Source organism: Dama dama, chromosome 4, assembly GCF_033118175.1.
Source record: "Dama dama isolate Ldn47 chromosome 4, ASM3311817v1, whole genome shotgun sequence".
Classification (NCBI taxonomy): Eukaryota; Metazoa; Chordata; class Mammalia; order Artiodactyla; family Cervidae; genus Dama; species Dama dama.
In genome coordinates, this window is record NC_083684.1 from 20,422,825 (window position 1) to 20,443,971 (window position 21,147).

Below are 21,147 nucleotides of genomic sequence, written 5' to 3' on the forward strand. Positions count from 1 at the left end.
GCAAAAGCATTTTTTCAGGGAAAACCATTTTTATATGGAAGAATGACTGACAGGCAGGCTCTAGAGACACAGGAATTTGGCAGACTGCTTCTAGAAAATGAACAAAATGAGACTGCCACTTCCAGGAAAACACCTGAACTTTTGTTTTAATTTTAGTTTTTATTTTTGGCCACACAGCTTGAGAGATCTGATTTCCCCACACTGGGACTGAACCCAGGCCCCCGGTATCAAAAGCTCAGGGTCCTAACCACCGGGAATTCCCTGACCTACTTTTTGCCAATGCTAAAATTCAAGTATTTGATCAAACAAAATTCAAGTATTTGATCAAATATCAGAATTTTGGAAAACTCTATGAACAGACAGCTTCTGGTGGCTTAAAGGCTCCTCTGATGAGAGAGCTAACAAGAAAAACAAAAGCAGCAAAATAAAATACGTTAGCATCTGAGAGATGGAAAGTACTGAGTACACCACAGCTGACCAACTGCCCATGGGCACTGCTGCAGAACTCAAAACAGGTAAAAGGTCTGGTTACAGTGCAAAGAAGACCAAAGGGTCAAACACAGCTGAGAAGAACTAACTGGGACCCAGAGCAGGACCCTGCACTTCCTCTGACCTTCACCACATGGCCATTCGTTAGGTTTCAGTATCATATCAAACAACACCTCCAAAACTATACCAGAAAGCCATTACAGGGAATTCCCTGGTGATCCAGGGGTTAGAACTTGGTGCTTTCACCGCCATGCCTGTGCATGCTAAGTCACTTCAGTCGTGTCCGACTCTGTGCAACCCTACAGACTGTAGCCTACCAGGCTCCTCTGTCCATGGAATTCTCCAAGCAAGAATACTGGAGTGGGTTGCCATCCCCTCCTCCAAGGGGTCTTCCCAACTCAGGGATCGAACCCTTGTCTCTTATGTCTCCTGCACCGGCAGGCAGGTTCTTTACCACTAGTGCTACCTGGGAAGCCCCAGGCCTACCAAGGGCCTGGGTTCAATCCCTGGTCAGGGAACAAAGATTCTGCAAGCTACAGGGTGTGGCCCTCAAAAAAGCGATTCAAATATTCTTTCCTATTCCAACTACATTTTTTCTGGTATACTTTAATCAAAAGAACATATGGCAGTTTTTCATTTTGGAAAATACAGCAGTTTTTGAGTAAAGCTGTGCTATTTAGAGTAATGTGCAGTGGGTTTATTACTCCTACTTTTAAACAAAATGAGTAAATGAGCGTTTTAATTGATAGATGTCCCTACACAGACAGGAGTCATTTGGGCCCCGCGGTGCTCCCAAGATGAAGAGTTCCCAAAACGACAGGGTCCAGGAACACAGGTGGGCAGGAAAGATGCCTACTCCAGGCTCCATTCCTTCAGAGACCCTCCCCAAGACTGCACCAACAATGTAACCCTAATACATGTGTGTGAGAAGAAGTAAAAGATGAACATACACAAAATCTGAGCACTTCTCTCCAGGAAGCGCCGGCTTTCTGTCTCCCTGGTGGTAGCTGGTACCCAGGGCCGTGTGGACAGAGGCGACTGGAGCAGGGAAGCAGGCCTGTCTGTTGGTTCTCCTCCCCGGACACAAGGGAGGGCCCTGTGCCCCGGGCAGGCAGGACCGGGCCTGCATGCTTCCTGCTCAGCAGACTGAACAGCACCCCTGTGCAGACCCGGCACTCGGTACTCTGAGGGTCAGGATGAAAGGGTTCAGAATCTCGTCGTTTACAGATGGGCTGAAGGCCTTAAAGTGAAGCTGCGGAACAGGGGTGGATGGACGGTCCCGAACCACTGGGCAGACCTGCTTCAGAACAGGGCTCAGGCCCCGAGCATCAACCCCACTGCTGAGTCTGGGAGCAGAGCCCACTCTCGAAAACGCAGCGTGGGTCGAGTCTGGAGACTCTGGCGGCATGCAAATGGCTACAGACCTCATGACTCTACATGTTTAAGCCCAGGCTAAATACTGCTGGTCTAGTCTCTGAAAGGAAAGTTAAGTGGTGTGGCCCAAAGCACACTGACAGGACAGGCACACAGGCTCCCTTGGGCCCAGTGAGGGCCCTGCACCACCTCTGGACTGGGGTGCGTGCCCTCAGACCCCTGGAGACCAGGGCCCAAGGTCATCCTTCTCCCTGTCGCCCATCACCGGCTTCGCACTGTTGGGGGGATGGCTTCCCCGAGAGGCATCTCAGGAGTCCCCTGGACGGAGGGCTGCAGTGTTCTGGAGCAACATCCCGTACAGTCCAGGGCTCTCGGAAATGGAGGACAACATAGCACAAGTGTCCAGGTGGCAACGCCCCCTTTTCCAAGCAGTTCAGAGAGGTCAGAACTGAGTTCAGAGGTCAGCAGCGGGCTTTGTTTACTGTCTACTTCCCATTCAAGAAGACCAGAGAGACAATAAAGTGATCCAAGATGCCCTTCAGCAGGTGAACGGATAAACAAACTGTGGGACATCCAGATGGTGGGCTATTATTCAGCACTAAAAAAGAAAAAGAAAAATGAGCTATCAAGCCTTGAAAGGACATGGAGGCCCCTTAAATGCATATTACTAAGTGGTAGGAGCCAACCTGAGAAGGCAGTATGAGCCTGACCACAGGATGTTCTGGAGAAGGCAAGAGTGCAGACAGGGGAGGTGGGGGGAGACAGGAGCGCTCCTGCGGGGGGAGACGCCGCAGCACACACGGAGCCGCCAGCACCCAGAGGGAGGCTGGACGCAGCCTATGGACCTGGGGACCCCGAGTCTGGGCAGCATCGTTATCAACCACAGGCGCCTGGTGGCACAGAGGATAGGAATCCGCCTACCAACGTGAGGGGCACAGCCAGGAAGATCCCACACGCCACAGGGCGACTGAGCCCATGCCCACACCGACTGAGCTTGCACTGCAGAGACTGGGCTCCGCACACCGCAGCTAGAGAGGACTCTCCTCCTGCCGCAACCAGAGAAAGCCCGAGCAGCAGCAAATACACAGTGCAGCCAAAAATAAATAAGATTTTAATAAATAAATACACAGACCAATCCCTCCCCTGGGGTGAGTAAGTGGGCACTGAGTGTGTATGGGAAATCTCCGCACCTTGCTGTTTGATTCTGTTGTGAGTCTAAAACAGAGTAACAGAGTGCTGGGCTTCCGTAAGAGAGGTAGCCTGACAGGCTGGGCCGGGCCCCCGCTGCCAGCCCAGCCTCCCATCTCACCTCCTCCCCACCCAGTGCCCAGGCTCTGCCCTCCTCAGGCTCAAGGGGCCCCTCTGCTGTGGGAGGGCAGACAGGGTATACGACTCCACCTTTGGCCAAGCTGACAAATGATCAGGTCAAGAACGAAGACACCGGCAGCAGTGTGGGATCACGGCTGTCCTTTCCCAGCCACCCCAGCAGGGCCTCCCGGGCGCTGCCCGCTTCCACACAGGCAGCCACGAACCCCCAGGGGCCGACAGCTGGGCGGTCTCCACCTGCCACCCTCTTAGGGGGCTGCAGATGCTGCGGACTCCTTTGAGGCCACTGTCCTGGGGACATGAAGCAAAGTTCAGTTAAGCCTCAGGACAAAGAGTGAAATGCTCAGAGTGAACAGAACAGCAGCTTCTTCCCTGGACAAGAAACAGACCATGATGGCAGGCACAGGGCCTCTAGAAAAGCAGCTCTGCCGTCAGCCTGGCGCGGGAACCTGGTCTGTCTGCCCTGCGCCCAGGCTTCACCCTGCACTGAGCACTGCGTGACGGCCCGAGATGCCACCCCCACCACACACACAGCACCCCCCACCAGAGATATGCCACACACCCGCCACAAACCCACACGCAGCACCCCACCACAATACCCCCAACCACACACACAGAGCACCCACCCCACCCCAGACACCCCACACACATACCACAAACCCACACACACACACACAGAGGGCACCCCACCACGACATACCCCCCCACCACGGATATGCCACATACCCACCACAAACACACACCCACACACAGCACCCCACCACTATACCCCCCACCACAGATAAGCCACACACCCACCACACACACACACACACAGCACCCCACCAGACACCCCACAAACCCACATACATATACACACACAGCACCCCACCACTATACCCCCCACCACAGATAAGCCACACACCCACCGCACCCCACCAGACACCCCACAAACCCACATACATATACACACACGGCACCCCACCACTATACCCCCCACCACAGATAAGCCACACACCCACCACACACACAGAGCACCCCACCAGACACCCCACAAACCCACATACATATACACACACAGCACCCCACCACCACAGACCTTCACCCATACATACACACACACACACAGCACCCCACCACCACATACACCACACAGCCACCACAAACCCACATACACAGCACCACACATGTCCCTCACCAGATACACAGTATACACACCACAAGCCCACACTCACATACATACACACACACAGAGCACCCCACCACCACATATCCCCACCACAGATACACCACACAGCCACCACAAACCCACACCCGCTCCCACCACACGCACTGGGGCACCATCGTGGCACAGGTGTGAGAGGGGCCCCCTGCACTCACTCCCTGCCCCTCCCCTCAAGGCAGGCGCCTGCAGAGTGACCTCTCCCCTCAGTGTAACAAGGACTCCAGGACGCACTCAGTTTGCTGCTGGTAGCTACGGAACCTTGAAAACCCTACTGTTCAACACCTTTGAGGCCTAGAGCCTTATGATAAAAACGTGGGGAATGGGGAAGAAATACAGAAGTGAAGGTGTCTGGACAGTCGGTGCTGCTCACAGCCCTCTGGGGTTCCTGGAAGAGTGGGACCCCTCCCACATGAGCCACGGGAGATGGAGACACCCCCCCCCTCCCGAGACCTGGAAGAACAGCTGTCACCAGATGGAGGATGCCAGGGAGATGTCCTGTGGAGACTCAAACACAAAGAAAAGGGATTTTTTTCTTCTAAAAAAAAAAATGAGGCATTAGCTAAAGGAGATTAGAGGAGCTTACACAGCTGATCATAGCTTTTCCCATAAAAAATACCCACAACAGGGTTTCTCCAGCTGTGCCCCCACCCCCACCCAGGCAGGGCTGCAAACCCTAACCCTAACTCTAACCCTCTGTTCTTCCCCTGACCCATCCATGCCACGGGCCTCAAGCCAAGACAGCATCTGACATGCTAGCTGTGAGGCTGGGCTGCAGCAGAGCCGACTCCACAGGCTCCAGCACCCAACTCACACACACTGTGCCAGAGAAGCAACCCCCCCCCCGACACACACACACACGGGCAGGGACCCCACACACACACACACACACGGGCAGGGACCCCACACACACACACACACGGGCAGGGACCCCACACACACACGGGCAGGGACCCCACACACACACACACACACACACACACGGGCAGGGACACACATACACACACACACACACACACGGGCAGGGACCCACACACACACACACACGGGCAGGGACCCCACACACACACACACACGGGCAGGGACCCCACACACACACACGGGCAGGGACACACACACACACACGGGCAGGGACACACACACACACACACACACACACGGGCAGGGACCCACACACACACACACACACAGGCAGGGACCCCCCCCACACACACACACACACACACGGGCAGGGACACACACACACACACACGGGCAGGGAGACACACACACACACACACACACACACGGGCAGGGAGACACACACACACACACATGGGCAGGGACCCACACACACACGGGCAGGGACACACACACGGGCAGGGACCCCACACACACACACACACACACACACACACACAGGCAGGGACCCCACACACACACACACACACACACACACACACACACACGGGCAGGGACCCCACACACACACACACACACGGGCAGGGACCCCCCCCACACACACACACACACGGGCAGGGACCCCACACACACACACACACACACGGGCAGGGACCCCACACACACACACATACACGGGCAGGGACACACACACACACACACACACACACACACAGAGGCAGGGACCCCCCCTCCCCCCCCCCACACACACACACGGGGGCAGGGGCCCACCGTCCTGCTTCTGCAGCCCAGGCTTCCTGCGGCTCCTCCCTACGTCCGCCGCGCTGCCCGAGGCCAAGACGAAAACACACAGGGGTGCCAGGCGCAGGGGAGGTAAGCTAGACAGTAAACTTTTCAAAAGAACAGAAAATTTAAAAAGTAAAAAAATCCTTGTCCAAAAAATTAACAAGAACAAATTTTAAACCCAGGCTGACCCTAACTAGGAGATGGAGAAAACAGACAAGGAGAAGGTTCCTGGAGGAGGCTGGGAGTGTACAGTCGGCTGGGAACCACATGCAGATGCACTGCCCACGAGACCCCACCCACCCAGACAGCCGGGACCCTCCAAGGTGCTCAAGGGCTCCGGGTTTACTTCTGATAAACAAACCACCCGTTCACAAAAGGTCCACAGAGTCTGAGGCGGTAAGTGCCACATGACTTCCCAAGAGCTGGTTCCCACCCCCTCCTTCCTCCCGGCACTCCGGCCCCACCCCAGGGCCTCTGCCTGGACAGAAGCAGGGAGCGGGCAGGCGCTGAGACAGCAGGCGCACGAGCACCGCCTGCCCCGCCTGCCCGATGGCAACCTGGGGGCCCACGCTGCCCTCGGCCACGGTCCCGCACTGCTGTTGGCTCTGCTCTGCTTCCCTTCCTCACCTCCTGGTCAGCCCTCAGTCCACCTGCAGCACCCCCAGCAGGCGACTCTGCGGATCAAACACGGCATCCTCACCCTCAGAACACAGCAAACCTAGAGCCTCACCACCATTCCTTTTCTTGATGCTAAGAATACCCAAATCCCTATTCCCCAGGAGCAACACAAATGTCTGGCTTCCCTGGTGGCTCAGTGGTAAAGAATTCTCCTGCCAATGCAGGAGACATGGATTCGATCCCTGAGTCAGGAAGATCCTCTGGAGAAGGGAATGGCAACCCATTCCAGTATTCTTGCCTGGAGAATCCCATGAACAGAGAAGCCTGATGGGCTACAGCCCAAAGGGTCACAAAGAGATAGTTCAACTGAGCGACTAAACAACACAAGTGACGATCAAAGTACCAATTCTATGACACATAAGCACTACTATGTATAGAACTGATAACTCTAGGGAACTCCATCAGCACTCTGTGATGACCTATGTGGAAACAGAATCTAAAGAAGAGTGGAGACATGTGTATGTGTAACTGAGCCACTTTGCCGTACAGCAGAAACTAACACACACTGTACGTACACTAGACACCAACAAAAATTAGTTTTTTAAAAAAGGTATCTATTCTAGAGTGAACACGGTCCAGCCACAAAGGCACGTCCCCACCTCTGCCCTGGTCAGCCCCCAGACGGCCCACCAGCCCACAGCACCTCCACCACCTTACCTGACCTCCTCCTCCCGTCCAGGTCCAGTGGGCTCAGGAACGGCCTCAGAAACACTGACCTCAGAAACACAGGCAGCCTCACAGCGCCCGGTCCTGAGGGGCGGCAGGAAGGAGGCGGGACTCCATGCTGGTCCCACAGGCAAGTCCAGCTCGGGTTCCAGAGAAGCTGTGCAGCTCTGCTCTGAGGCAGACGCAGGCCATCTCTTCACCCTCCAACATAACACTTGGAGGAAATCCCTTTAGCCAGGTTTTATGAGCTGATGGCATCAAAAAATAAAATAGGGAGTTCCTGGTGGTCAGGACTCCACACTTTCGCTGCCGAAGCCCGGGTTCAAGCCCTGGTCGGGGAACTCAGATTCCACAAGGGGCACAGTACACTCAAATAAATATAAATAAATACAATGAACACTGGCTCCATGAGAATCCCTGTTGCTAACAATGGAAGGAAAATGACTGCAATATCATAAGCAACAAATGAGCCACTACTAACAGCCCACAAGCCCTTCCAGCCCTTTCCTGCCCAGCACAGCTGCGGAACCAGAGCCCTGAGGCCGCTGCAGCCAGAAACACCCAGAGGAACTGGGGTGCAAGCTGGGCCCAGACGCCCTGTCTCTGACCTGCCAGCTTCCCAAACCCTCTCCTTGGCCACACAAGTTTTCCCAGCACCTCAAACGTCTTGGCGTAAGAAAACTGATGTTCTACTGACCACCAAGACCTGTGGTGGGCAAGAGTGAGAACTTTTCTGGGAAAGCATGTAAACACAATGGCCAATTTTTATATGAACAAAAAGTACACATTTAATGAAACCTAATTTAAATGACATCTAATATTCCATACTTTGTATGTATTTTAAGAGAACCTAGAGCAGCCAGAACTCTAAAATTACAATAAAAAGTTATTATACTCAAAAATCTAGAATACAGAAGTTTTACTGGTATAATTAGCTATGCATATTTCTTTGAGAAAGAAGCAAAAGTGCGCTTCGTTACCTATTTTTAAATCCTGACAAATATCTCTGTTAAACAGGCAAATGTATTATTAGCACAGGATCTATGAGCGTCTCACCAACTGCAAATCCACCCACCACCGCCCTGCAGCCCAGGCACATCGTGCGTGCTGTGATGTGAGGGGCCACAGCCACCAGCGGCCGAACGCTCCTCAGGTGGCAGCAGGGTCAGTAACTGTAACACAGTATAACCTTCAAAACTTGTGATCAAAAAAAAAAAAAAAACTTGCAAATCCAATCAGCCCATTATGGACCCCAGAGCCACAGTCATTCCAGACCAGCCCAGAGTCTATCCAAACTGGGCCCTAAAGGATGCCCAGGAGGGAGACGAGCACAGATGGAAACACATAGGGTCTTTAACAAGCCCACTTCTGTTGGAAAAGGTGACCTCAGACGGGACCTCTGTGGTTCATATTCCACCTTATGTGATCAGAATGAAAATTAAGAATAATGGATAATATGAATAACAACGAAAAAGCATTACAAAGCCTGCAAAATTATTGTGTTTTTAAAACTTGTGCCTTTGGATGCCAGGAAAGGTCATGGAATGTAGACCCTTCCACTGTTCATACCCACAGTCACACCTTTATCTCTATCCCATCCAAACAGTGGATTTCTGAAGACAATTATAATCAGTGTAATCAGTATTGACTGAATATTTATGGTTCATAAAAGTGATCAACAGCATTAGATACCCCGGATTACCTGTGATTCACTGTCAAAATGCCAACCCTTCCATCTCAGACAACATTCCAAACAGGAACACGCCCAATCCACCAGAACCATCAGGCCAGCCCCGGAATCTGTCAGCAGCCTGGCTGGTAAATTGTTTTCTTTTCATCAAGGATCACCAAATGCTTACTAATTACCTCATTTAGGCAGCATCTTGTTTTTTCTTGTCATAAATTAAGGCCAGCTTCCAGTCTCCAAACAAAGGCCAAGCTCAAGCATGCAGGTGTGGGTCGGCCTAGCTCCCCTCTGCCCGCCCCCACCCCGGGGCAGAGGCTCTCAGTGGCTGCCCTGAGGTCCAAGACAGCTGAAGGCATGGGCTCTTCCTGGAAGATCGCCCTGGGGGCCTCCCGGGTACAACAAAGCCCACCATACCCCCACCCTGCACCACCCACTGCTGGCTGCTCTCCCACCCCAGACCACCCTGCAGACTAAGAGTTCTCCATCACACTCAACCCCGTTTCCAAGGAAACACTTCCTTCATCAGGGAGGCCGGCCAGGTGCATCTCAAAGTGGCCGCACACAGGACGGCTGAGACAGGGTTGGGTCCATGGGGTTGAGCAGCAGGAAAGGCTTCTTCCCTGTCTGTCGGAAACAGCACAAAACGCAGAGAATACACTCTGGTGCTGTTGGCTTTAAAACCCTAATACCTGGCCAAGGTGTGAAACACTGAAAGGAGCCAACAGTTTTCTTTCCAACTGCTATCAATCCACAGATCAGAAGACACAAGCAACTGCCCCTGGGACACGTCCCCTAAGGGAAGAGGACTCTGTCCTAGAGCACGAGTGTCCAGTCAGGCTGAGGCTGCATCAGGACTCCCAGGAGAAGGCAAGCTCAAGGCAACCCGGCCAAGAGCCCACCCCACACCCACCAACCACACACGGGCCTCAAACCTGAGGAAATTCACGTGTGCCTACTCGCTGGCCCACACACTGGACACAGGGCAGCATGGGCCACCCCGCTTCCCCAGCGGACGGGTGACAGCACTCAGGTGGTACAAGCATGACAGGCCCAGAGCACGAGACAGTACAGCAAGCGGGTCTGCGGGCTCCAGGTCACTTGAGGACAGAGCCACTAAGACAAAGAGTTGGTAAGAAGTCAACTTTCTGCACAGACCAGGCTACCCAGTGTCTTCATGTGTCCATAGGCCTCCTCTCCCTGGGACACCAGGGAAGCTACCTACTGACCCACAGGGTTCACCACCACCCTACAGCCCCTTGTCTCCCTGAAATCCAAGACAAAACCCAGACACTGAGACAAAACTAGCAAGCCCAAGAAAACCAGCAGGAAGACATAAGAATGACTTTAATACTTCTTTTTACAAACCAATGAAAACAATACAAACTGTTGAGAGAGAGCTGGTGCAATAAAATCCTTACCGAGTCCATCGCTGAAAGCTGTGGTTGCTGACTGTGAATTAAATCCAACAGAGGCGTGTCCCAGAGCAGCGGTGAGGAGTTTCTGAAACAAGAGAATCCAGTGAGCGCCTATAAATACTAATTACCCCTCAGTTCTTTTCATAATGTCGCCCCTCTCTGTGTGGACCACACCATGGCCCTTCCTTCACTTTGGTCTCTCTGACAACTCCAAGGTTTTAGGGTGCCTGGCTGTATGGGAGAGGCGCTCACGCCCGGGACTCAGGGAGGGCACCCCAAGCAGACACCTCTGTCTGGACTCCGCTCCTGGACAGCAGTGCCCAGAAAGGCCAGTTAAGGAGAGAACACCGGAACGGGTGTCATTCTCCCCAGAGCAGATGCCTGAGGCCTGGGGCCCTCGCAGGGTCATCTGCAGATGTTCTCCTTTCAGGAGTTTGACAATAAGCCTTTGCCAGAGTTACAGATTTTGTAGCTTCTACAGACTCACTGTCACACTCAAGAGTAAAATCTGAACTCACCCTTTGCTGACAAAACCCGCACGCCAGCCTCGCCTGCCCCTCAGATGGGCCAGTCCCGCCACACTGTCCCCTCCCCACCCCCTCCCTCCATCTACCCACAGACCTGCCCGCAAACGCAAAGGACCATGATTCAGACCAAATGAGCTCCCAGGATCTAAGGTCAGAGACGTGCCTCTAGGTCCAGTGCAGGAGAAGCCAGAGGACCTGGGCGACCCCAAAAGAACGAGCACATGTCAACAATGTCACTAAGAAATATCATACAGAGGGGCCTCGTGGGCAGGCCAGCCACAGGCAAACAGCCCCCTTACTCATAAGTAAGCTGCAGCTACACATATCAACAGAATTGAATCTCAAAAATTTTATCAACAAATGAAAAAATGTCTCAGAGGAATATACTGAATATATCTGGGTCTTTCAAAAACACATGAAACTTGGGACTTCCCTGGCAGTTCAGTGGCTATCTGCCTGCCAGTGCAGGGTGCACGGGTTTGACCCCTGGTCTGGGATGATTTCACAAGCCGAGGGGCAAGCAAGCCCATGTACCCCCACTACTGAAGCCTGCCCGCTCGAGAGCAGATGCTCTGCAATGAGAAGCCACTGCAACAAGAAGCCTGTGCACCACAACGAAGAGCAGCCCCTCCCCACCACAACCAGAGGAAGCCCCCACACTGCAACGAAGACCCAGCAAAGCCAAAAATAAAATAATAATAAAAAATTTAGGTACATGAAATAATACATTTGATTTATCACATATTCATTCAAAACTAGGAGTTTAAAGGTACAGAGACAACATCTTTTCATTGATCAAACATTTTTACATCAAAACAGCAATTTCAACTATTTGAAAGTAAACTCAAAGTCTAGTATCAAAAGAAAAGCAAACGGCACCACATGTGATCTTCCAAAAACACTATTAAAAAAAAACACAGATTTTATTGAGAAGCCTCTCCAAAGACCTATGCCAGAAATCAAATCAATGGACACTGTGGCCTGGCCATATGAACAAGCAACACTGCCGGTGAGAAGGGGAGGTGACACTGCAGGGTCACAGCAACACTGCTCTTCCAAGAGAGTTGTGCGATCTCAGGAATACACAAACCTGGTTTCCACAATGCCATGGGAGTTTACAATCCCATCAAGCACCGTCCCGTCTCCAAACACACCAGTGGTGCCGTGTCAGGATGGGACGCGCAGACAGGAACCAGGCACGGCTGGCGGGACAAGCGCTTGTGGACAGCAGACTTCCAAGGTCTGCACACGAGCTACACGTGTGTGTGCACAGCTGGGTCAGGACTTTTTTGTCCTTCTGTTGCTGGCACAGAATTTCTGAAGCTGACGTTAACCACAAGCACTAGAAAAGCAGCTTCCAACCACACCTTGGTTTTCTTGAAAAGCACAAGCTGCTCACTAAGCTTCTCGATTTTCCTATAAAGATGGTAACAGAACAACATAGTGTTTATGATGAAGCAGACACCTAGAATACACCAAATAACAACAACTACTCTTCAGTCTCTGAAACCAGCACACTGTCACCCGGTCCATACCACCCTCTGCCATCCTGGGCACTTCCTGGGCCTAGGGTGCTAACCCATGCCCCTTCCACACAACAAGCCACACACGGAGCACGGTCACTCAGACATCACAGACACACTGGAGACCCTGACCAACGAGACAGGAGATAGCTTTCCTGGGGGTCTAAGTCAGGCAACAGATTACCAGTGTCTAGCTCTCAGCAAACTCAGAATTCCCAGGCAGCACCCCGCTCTCCACAGGGAGGGCAGTGGCACCCGGCCCTAAAGACACAGCATCTCAGGAGCCAGGGCTGTGGCCGTAACACTTCACTTGTGTCCAGAACCACAGCCCACTGCACCTCTCTGCTCTCAGGGCTCCTGCTCCTGCAGACCCTCCAGGGGCAATCGGACCAGCCCTGCTGGTAGACCCCCATTCCCGATCTCCAGCTCAGAGCTCCCCACTAAACTCACAAAGCTCACCACACCAGAGACATGCCATACCACACACGTGCACAGATGAGCCCCAACGTGATTATGACTGTATTTCCTGCCCTGGTTCTAGAAGATCCTCCAAGTCCAAACCTGCTGTGCCCAGCTCACAACTAAAACACAGACGGAAGCCTGGAGTCATCCAGCTCCAAACCTCTGCTCTCTCAGCCCCCACCACCCAGCCAGACTCCTGACTCAGCAGTCCCAGGGCTTCCCCACCCATGTCATCACAACCCCCACCAGGCTGCTGAGAAGGGGAAGCGCCGTGTCTGGTTTACCCCTACACACCCCACTCCGCCCACAAGAGTCACTGGGCTCACAAGGGGTGGATTCGAGTCCAAACTTCAGACGCCACCCTGACGACGCACATGCATTATGTGCACACATGTACATGCACACACGTACACACACACAGAGAGCAAAGGAGCTCCCACTTTGCTGCTGGGAGGGTAGGTTCTCACTGCAGGCACCCCACTAAAGGTGAGTGCCCCAGGGACACAGGCACCCCGGCAACTCCAGACTGCTTCCAGTTTCTGGAAGACACGCCGTTTCTCTCACAGGAGACGCCTCCCCTCCGCTCCCGTGTCCTGAGGCTGTTCTCCAGGCCCTCTCTCTGGTTCTCCGTCAGGTCGTCAGGTCGCCATCATGCTGGAGGACAACTATTATGCTCCACTCCGAAGCTGCACACTGCGCCCTGGTCACTAGCAGGCACACAGCAGGAGGCCCAGCGTTGGCCTCGGAGCACAAGAACACAACTGACCCCTGCGTGAGCAGGTGTGGAAAGGAGGCTACTTCCCAAGGTCACAGTCAAGTGCCCAGCTCCAGACCTCTGAGCATCTGTGCCCTTCCAATCCACCCAGCTTTCAATCACCCTTTGACCCAGGTAAAAATTCACCCCAAATACATGTGGTTAATGGACAAAATTCATCAGAGGTAAAAACACAGTAAGAAAGATGCCCTCCCCAGCCAGTGCGTCCCTCTAGCCCAGCCAAGCGGTGGTGCCCGGCAGGGTCCTGAGCAGCTCTCGGGGTCACAGGCCCAGCATGCCATCTCCCAGAGCACCGGGCACTGCCTCGCCTCCAAGTCAGCACACGTCCAGAAACAAAGTGTCCATGGTCTACTTTCCAGACTCACCAACTCCAAGAGCATTGCGACAGCTCTCGCTGTACCCACCTGCACACTGCTTTCCTCCTCCGCCTCGCTACCACCACAAAGCTTTCAAACCAGACGATTACTGAATGCAAAGCAAGGTGTGTTCACCAGCCCCATTCAAGCCAGATTAAGTGTTCAGACTGGAAGTACTCCCTCAGCCTGCAGAGACTGGGTGAGGAAACAACTGCATTAACACACAGATGTACTCTTCTTTAACCACAGAAACCGGGCCAATGACACAGACAGGACACTGGCCTCCAAGTCTCCAGCTCCCACCAGGAATTTAAGACCCCACCACCACCCAGGATTTTCCACGCTCCAGGTGGAAACAAGTGGCTCAGAAGAAACAACAGGTTGCTCAGAAGACATGCCCTTGTATTTCAGTTCAGTTCAGTCGCTCAGTCGTGTCCGACTCTTTGCAACCCCATGAAGTGTAGTACACCAGGCCTCCCTGTCCATCACCAACTCCCGGAGTCCACCCAAACCCATGTCCATTGTGTCGGTGATGCCATCCAACCATCTCATCCTCTGTCGTCCCCTTCTCCTCCTGCCCTCAATCCTTCCCAGCATCAGGGTCTTTTCAAATGAGTCAGCTCTCCGCATCAGGTGGCCAAAGCATTGGAGTTTCAGCTTCAACATCAGTCCCTCACAATGAACACCCAGGACTGATTTCCTTTAGGATGGACTGGTTGGATCTCCTTGTAGTCCAAGGGACTCTCAAGAGTCTTCTCCAACACCACAGTTCAAAAGCATCAATTCTTCTGCACTCAGCTTTCTTTATGGTCCAACTCTTACCTCTATACATGACTACTGGAAAAACCATAGCCTTGACTAGACGGACGTTTGTTGACAAAGTAACGTCTCTGCTTTTTAATAAGCTGTCTAGGTTGGTCATAACTTTCCTTCCAAGGAGCAGGGTCCTTGCTTCCAAGGAGCAAGATTTCCTGGCTGAAATCACCAACTGCAGTGATTCTGGAGCCCAGAACAATAAAGTCAGCCACTGTTTCCCCGTCTATTTGCCATGAAGTGATTGGACCGGAAGCCATGATCTTAGTTTTCTGAATGTTCAGCTTTAAGCCAAGTTTTTCACTCTCCTCTTTCACTTTCATCAAGAGGCACTTTAGTTCTTCTTCACTTTCTGCCATAAGGGTGGTGTCATCTGCATCTGAGGTTACTGATATTTCTCCCGGCATTTCAAAGACTTAAATCTCAAGTGATTTGTTCCTGACACATTCTCACCCCGGAAGATGCCTCAGATTCTGTGTGTCTGGGGGGTGAGTGTTGCAAAACTGTTTTAATATTTTCCAAGCAAATTTAATAAATAATCGCTGCTCTAGTCCCATTTGCCTACCCAAACCCCTAAATACAAAACCTTGAGAATCCTTACTACCCTCACCCTCTAAATAAGTTGGAGAGGGCTGGCTTGAGATGGAAGACCACAGAAATGACAGGCTTCCACAGAAGTCAATGAAGCAGGATCAGCCTCAAGCTCAGAGGGGACCCAAAGCCCCAGCTGTCAACACAAGGCCATAGGGATGCCAGCTGCTGGTCCACTGACCATGCTCCAGCCCAGCTGCCTGGCCACCAAACGAAAGCCTACCCAACAGCCTGACATGATATCTGCCAAGACACATGGTCTCCTGGGTCCAAAATCTGCTCTGAGGGACAGGACCCAAACCTTCCTAATAAAGCAGAGAGTGTGGCCCAGCTAGGCCACGCCACTCACGGAAGTCAGTACTCAAGTCAAGATCGTCTTTGGGCTACCAGTGATCTAGTGTGTCGTGAGTGATCTGTGCTATGATCCTGGGCGTGAGAGGGCTCCCCACCCTGAAGACTACAAAAACACACAATCACAGCAACGGCACCCTGAAACGCCTCGTGCGAAGGGCTACAGGGTGGGGTGCGGCCTAACCTGCAGGTGTGTGTAAAAGTGTGGTGACTGGCCTGCTGGGAGCCCGACGCCCACCCACCAGCCCTCAGTCACGGTCGCCCTGCCTGCACAACCAAATGTGCTTTCAACTTGTCAGGTCAAGGAAGGAGAGATCTTTCTCTTTTAAATTTCTATGTTTAATCCAATGTGCTGGTGCTGCTCTTCATTTCTAAACCACTTCAAATTTCCAGAAGACACTGTTGCAGTGACAGTGCTAGACTGTTACAGTGACAAGCACATCAGCCAACAGGTTCTGCAGTCAAGCTAGGAGACGCCCGCTGATCCACACGCGGCCCCTCTGCCCAGTCTCCCAGGATACCCCTCAAGCAGAGTCTCCATTCTGAAAAGTGGAGTAAATTCTTCTTCTACTAAAATATTAAAATCCAAGTTTCCTTCCTGGCAGATGACCCTCAGCAAGAAGAGAAACTCCAGTAGAAAAGACACACTGTTTCCTAACAGCAAGTATTACTAGGAAATCTCAAACCCTGGGTGTGAGAAGAGAAAGAAGCAGAATGATCATTCAGCAAGAATAAGGCAACTCAGATCAAAATGCACGAGAGCATCAGGGCAGCCCTTGCCTCCTGGAGCCGCTATCTGCTTTCTTCAGACTTAAATACATCAACAACTGTATTAAATGCATCAACACTGCAGACACATACAAACAAAACATTCTGACTGTATACTTTTCTCTTTTTCTATTATTTTTAAAAATAATTTTATGTGTTTGTTTCTGACTCTGCTGAGTTCGTGGCTCTCTAGTCTCAGCGAGCAGGGCTCCTCTCTGCCGCGGTGCGCAGGCTCCTCACTGCAGTCAGGGCTCCCCTCAGCGCGGGCACAGCGCCGAGGGCACGCAGGCCCGGCTGCTGCTGCTGCTCCGGGGCGCTGGAGCACAGCTCCCTCGTTGTGGCATGTGGGCTCAGCTGCTCTGCAGCATGTGGGATCTTCCCAGACCAGGGATCGAACCCGTGTCTCCTGCATTGACAGACGAATTCTTTACCACTGAGCCACCAGGGAAGCCCTAACTACATATTTTTCAATAATTATAATTACAAGAGTAAACTAACCAATTATCAGCTGAGACATCTTGAAGTAAGGATGAGGGGCTTCTCTGGTGGCTCGGACGGTAAAGAGTCTGCCTGAAATACAGAAGATCCTGGTTCAATCCCTGGGTCAGAAAGATCCCCTGGAGAAGGGAATGGCACCCCACTCCAGCATTCTTGTCTGGAGAATCCCATGGACAGAGGAGCCTAGTGGGCTACAGTCCAAGGGGTCGAAAAGAGTTGGACATGACTGAGTGATTGACACTTTCACTTTTCAATGATACTTTTTTTTTTAACATTAGTCACATTTTGCTCTTAGATAGACTGACCCGCTTACCCTAAGTTAGTAAAATTCTGAATTTAATATACATTTATCAATGGCATCTTTAAAAAGATGGGAGGGGGCCTCACAACTCAGCACAAACTGTCCCCAATCTCCTAAAAGCTGACAAGAAAGAAGAATTGTGAAGAAAAACCATACTCACCCAAACCTAGCCTGACATGTATGCTACCATTTTCAGAAAAATGACGCTAGCATTAAGTTAGATTCCTGAGAAGAGGCCCACAGTGAAAACACAGGACAGATCTCCAAGTGAAGAAGTAACGTCAATTTATAAGCTGCGAGGGGACAGGACATGGCTCTCATTCCATAAGTCAAAAAAGACACTTACAGGGCTTCCTTGGTGGCTCAGTGGTAATGAATTCGCCTGCCAATGCAGGAGACACGGGTTTGATCCCTGGTCCAGGAAGATCCCACGTGCTATGGAGCAACTAAGCCCGGGCACCACAAATACCGAGCCTGTGCTCCAGAGCCCGGGAGCCGCAGCTACTGAAGCCCGCGCGCCCCAGAGCTCCTGCTCCACAAGAAGAGAAGCCACTACAGTAAGAAGCCCTTGCACCACAACTAGAGAGTAGCCCCGCTCACTGCAACCAGAGAAAAGCCCACCCAGCAACAAAGACCCAGCACAGCCAATAAAATGAATAAATAAACTTCAAAAAAAGACACTTATGTATTCTATGACTGAGAATACAAGACAGAAGTCACACAAAGTCTTCAATATACACCAAAAACAGAGCACTGTCTGCCTCGGTGCCTGCATCCCTCCCAGCAGCAGGCAGGCCCAAAGTGAGGCACTGCCCCTAGGGCCTCCTTCTGAGAGGGCTGCACACCTCCACTGACTTTGCCGTCGCAGAGCTTACACCTGGGCACAGCTCTACTGCCCCTGATGCACCTGTGAGTGCCAGCTTACCACCTTCACAAGCAACCAGGTTAATTTCCTGAAGATCAATGTGAGGACATGCATGTAAGCTCAGATCAGTCAGTGGCGTCTAATGGCCATTGTTAAAATTCTGACCATGCCACTGTATTGGCAGTGACCCTGGGTACATTCTAACAGCCTGTGTCATTCTTAAGTTTTCTCATCTGTAGAAAAAGAAGTTTCTGGATACAAAATACAAAATGAACAAATACAAGCAAGTTGCATTTCAAGACATTAGCACAGTTAGAACCTATGATGAAAAAGGGGACAGTGTCACCAGGACAGACAAGGCGACCAATGGGACACACACAAGCTCCACCACCATGTGGGCACACACAGGGAGACCCCATTCATGACAGCAAGCACTCCAGATCAGCAAGCAAAGGACAGTCCACTCATGGATGAAGCTGTGAGCAATCAGCTCGTGCACAGACATCAGTCTGGGACACAGTACAGGATCAAACATAAACAGCAGAAGTACAACAACATTTTCAGACGGTACAGAAAGCTGTGTCTATGTCCTTGGGGCAGGGAGATTTTCTTAACTAAGAATGACGGGTCATGATTCACATTTTGGAAGACACTGTGTCTAGGACAGTGTCTCTAGAGGATCTCACACAAATCCGTCAAAATAAAAGGACTCAATCTCAAACATCAAATGTAACTGCATCCTTCTGTTCATCTCACAGGTAACTAGCATGACAGAGCATCACCTTCATGCATGGCAGATGTTGTTCAAAACGCACATATGTACACAACAACAACAAAACCTTTAACTTTCCTACTCAGCACTGAAGGTTAAGTAAGTTCCACTGTCTTTGGTAAAACAAAAGATTTCTGAAAGATGGACAATATTTAGGTAAAAGCAGCTCTATGTATGAATCATGAGCACAATTATATTGGGTTAGCCAAAAAGTTCACTCTGTTTTTTCCATAAGATGGCTCTCTCCAGTAGTGCTTAGATGTCTCTAACTTGATTCAAAACAATTTTGTTAGATTGTATTGTGATGGCTGTCACATCAGCACACATTTTCTAAAAAATCAAAAATGGTGAATTTTTGTGTGTGCATTTTAATATTGAATATGGAAAAAAAAGCAACATTTTCAGTATATTATGCTTTACTATTTCAAGAAAGGTAAAATCACAACTGAAATGCAAAGAAAAGATTTGTGCTGTGTATGGACACGGGGCTGTGACTGACCAAACGTGTCAAAAGTGGTTTGCAAAGTTTCGTCCTAGAGGTTTCTCCCTGGATGATTCTCCAGAGTCAGGCAGACTAGTTGAAGCTGGCAGCGATCAAATCAATACATTAGCTGGGAATAATCAACGTTACATCACGAGGGAGAGAGCTGACACACTCAAAATATCCAAATCAAGCAGCGAAAATCATTTGCACCATCTAGATTATGTTTATCACTTTGATGTTAACATTCCACATAAAGTTAAGCAAAAAAAGAAAAAAAAAAAAAAAAAAACTTATTGACCGTATTCCCACGTGCAATTCTCTTCTTAAATGTAAACAAAAATGTTCCAATTTTAAAACAAACTGTGACAGGCAATGAAAAGTGTATACTGCACAATAATGTGGAACAGAAGAGATCTTGGGGCAAGCGAAATGAACCACCACTAACCTCCCCAAAGGCCAGTGGTGGTGTGCATAGCGTGGGATTGGAAGGGAGTCCTCTATTATGAGCTCCTTCTGGAAAACCAAATGATTAATTCAATAATGCTCCCAATCACACCAACTGAAAGCAGCACTCAACGAAAAGCAGCCAGAATCAGCCAACAGAAAACACATAATCTTCCATCAGGATAACACAAGAATGCATGTTTCTTTGATGACCAGGCAGTAGCTGTTACAGCTTGGCTGGGAAGTTCTGATACATCTGCCATAGTCAGCAGACATTGCACCTTCAGATTTCCATTATACTTGAGTCTTTACAAAATTCTCTTAATGGAAAAAATTTCAATTCCCTGGAAGACTGTAAAAGGCACCAGGAACAGTTCTTTGCTCAAAAAGATAAAATGTTTTGGAAAGACAGATTTTTATGAAATTACCTGAAAAATGGCAGAAGGTAGTGGAACAAAACAGTGAATACATTGTTCGATAAAGTTCTTGGTAAAAATGAAAAATGTATCTTATTTTTACTTTAAAATGGAAGGAATTTGTGACCCAACCCAATATGTGACCTCTGAATGTGTAACACAAAGTTAATGGTTTTACTTCTAAGAAAGTGGAATCAAATACATATGCCCTTTTAGTGCTAAAAACTGCATCAAAAGGAAAAACAAGTGACAAAGGTCTCCGTGTAAAACAGTGATGAAGAGGTGTGAGTGAGGGGATTCCCCGCAGTCCAGTGGTTAGGACTGGGCACTCTCACTGCCAGGGGCCCGGCCGGGCTCAGCCCCTGCTCAGGGAACTAAGATCCCACAAGCTGCGCAGTGTCCAGGCTGCTGCTGGCCTGAGTTCACATTAACATGATTATTAAATTGCTACTTATAAAAATTTTGTGGGGGGTGGTGTGTGTACGAAAACTGATCTAAAATGAAAGCAATATTCAAGATGAAGTTGAAACACACAGGACAGACCTCAGCACTGAGGCCTGTGAAAACGGCCACGCTGTCCACAAAGCAACACTGGTCCCACGGCAACAGCCTCATGAGCCATGCCCAGCTCCACAGGCAAACCCAGCCCAGCACAGCGTCCACTCCACGTGTTCACACA

General features: G+C 50.8%; 1 protein-coding gene across 4 annotated transcripts in view; it reads right to left on the minus strand.

The window, feature by feature from the left end:
* Positions 1-21,147, minus strand: part of ANKRD11 (ankyrin repeat domain containing 11) — a 119,413-nt gene that overhangs the window by 57,445 nt on the left and 40,821 nt on the right. For all 4 annotated transcript variants that reach the window (XM_061138373.1, XM_061138372.1, XM_061138377.1 and 1 more), the window contains exon 2: positions 10,526-10,607. The gene's annotated coding sequence lies outside the window, so the exon portion shown is untranslated. The remainder of the gene's footprint in view (positions 1-10,525; positions 10,608-21,147) is intronic.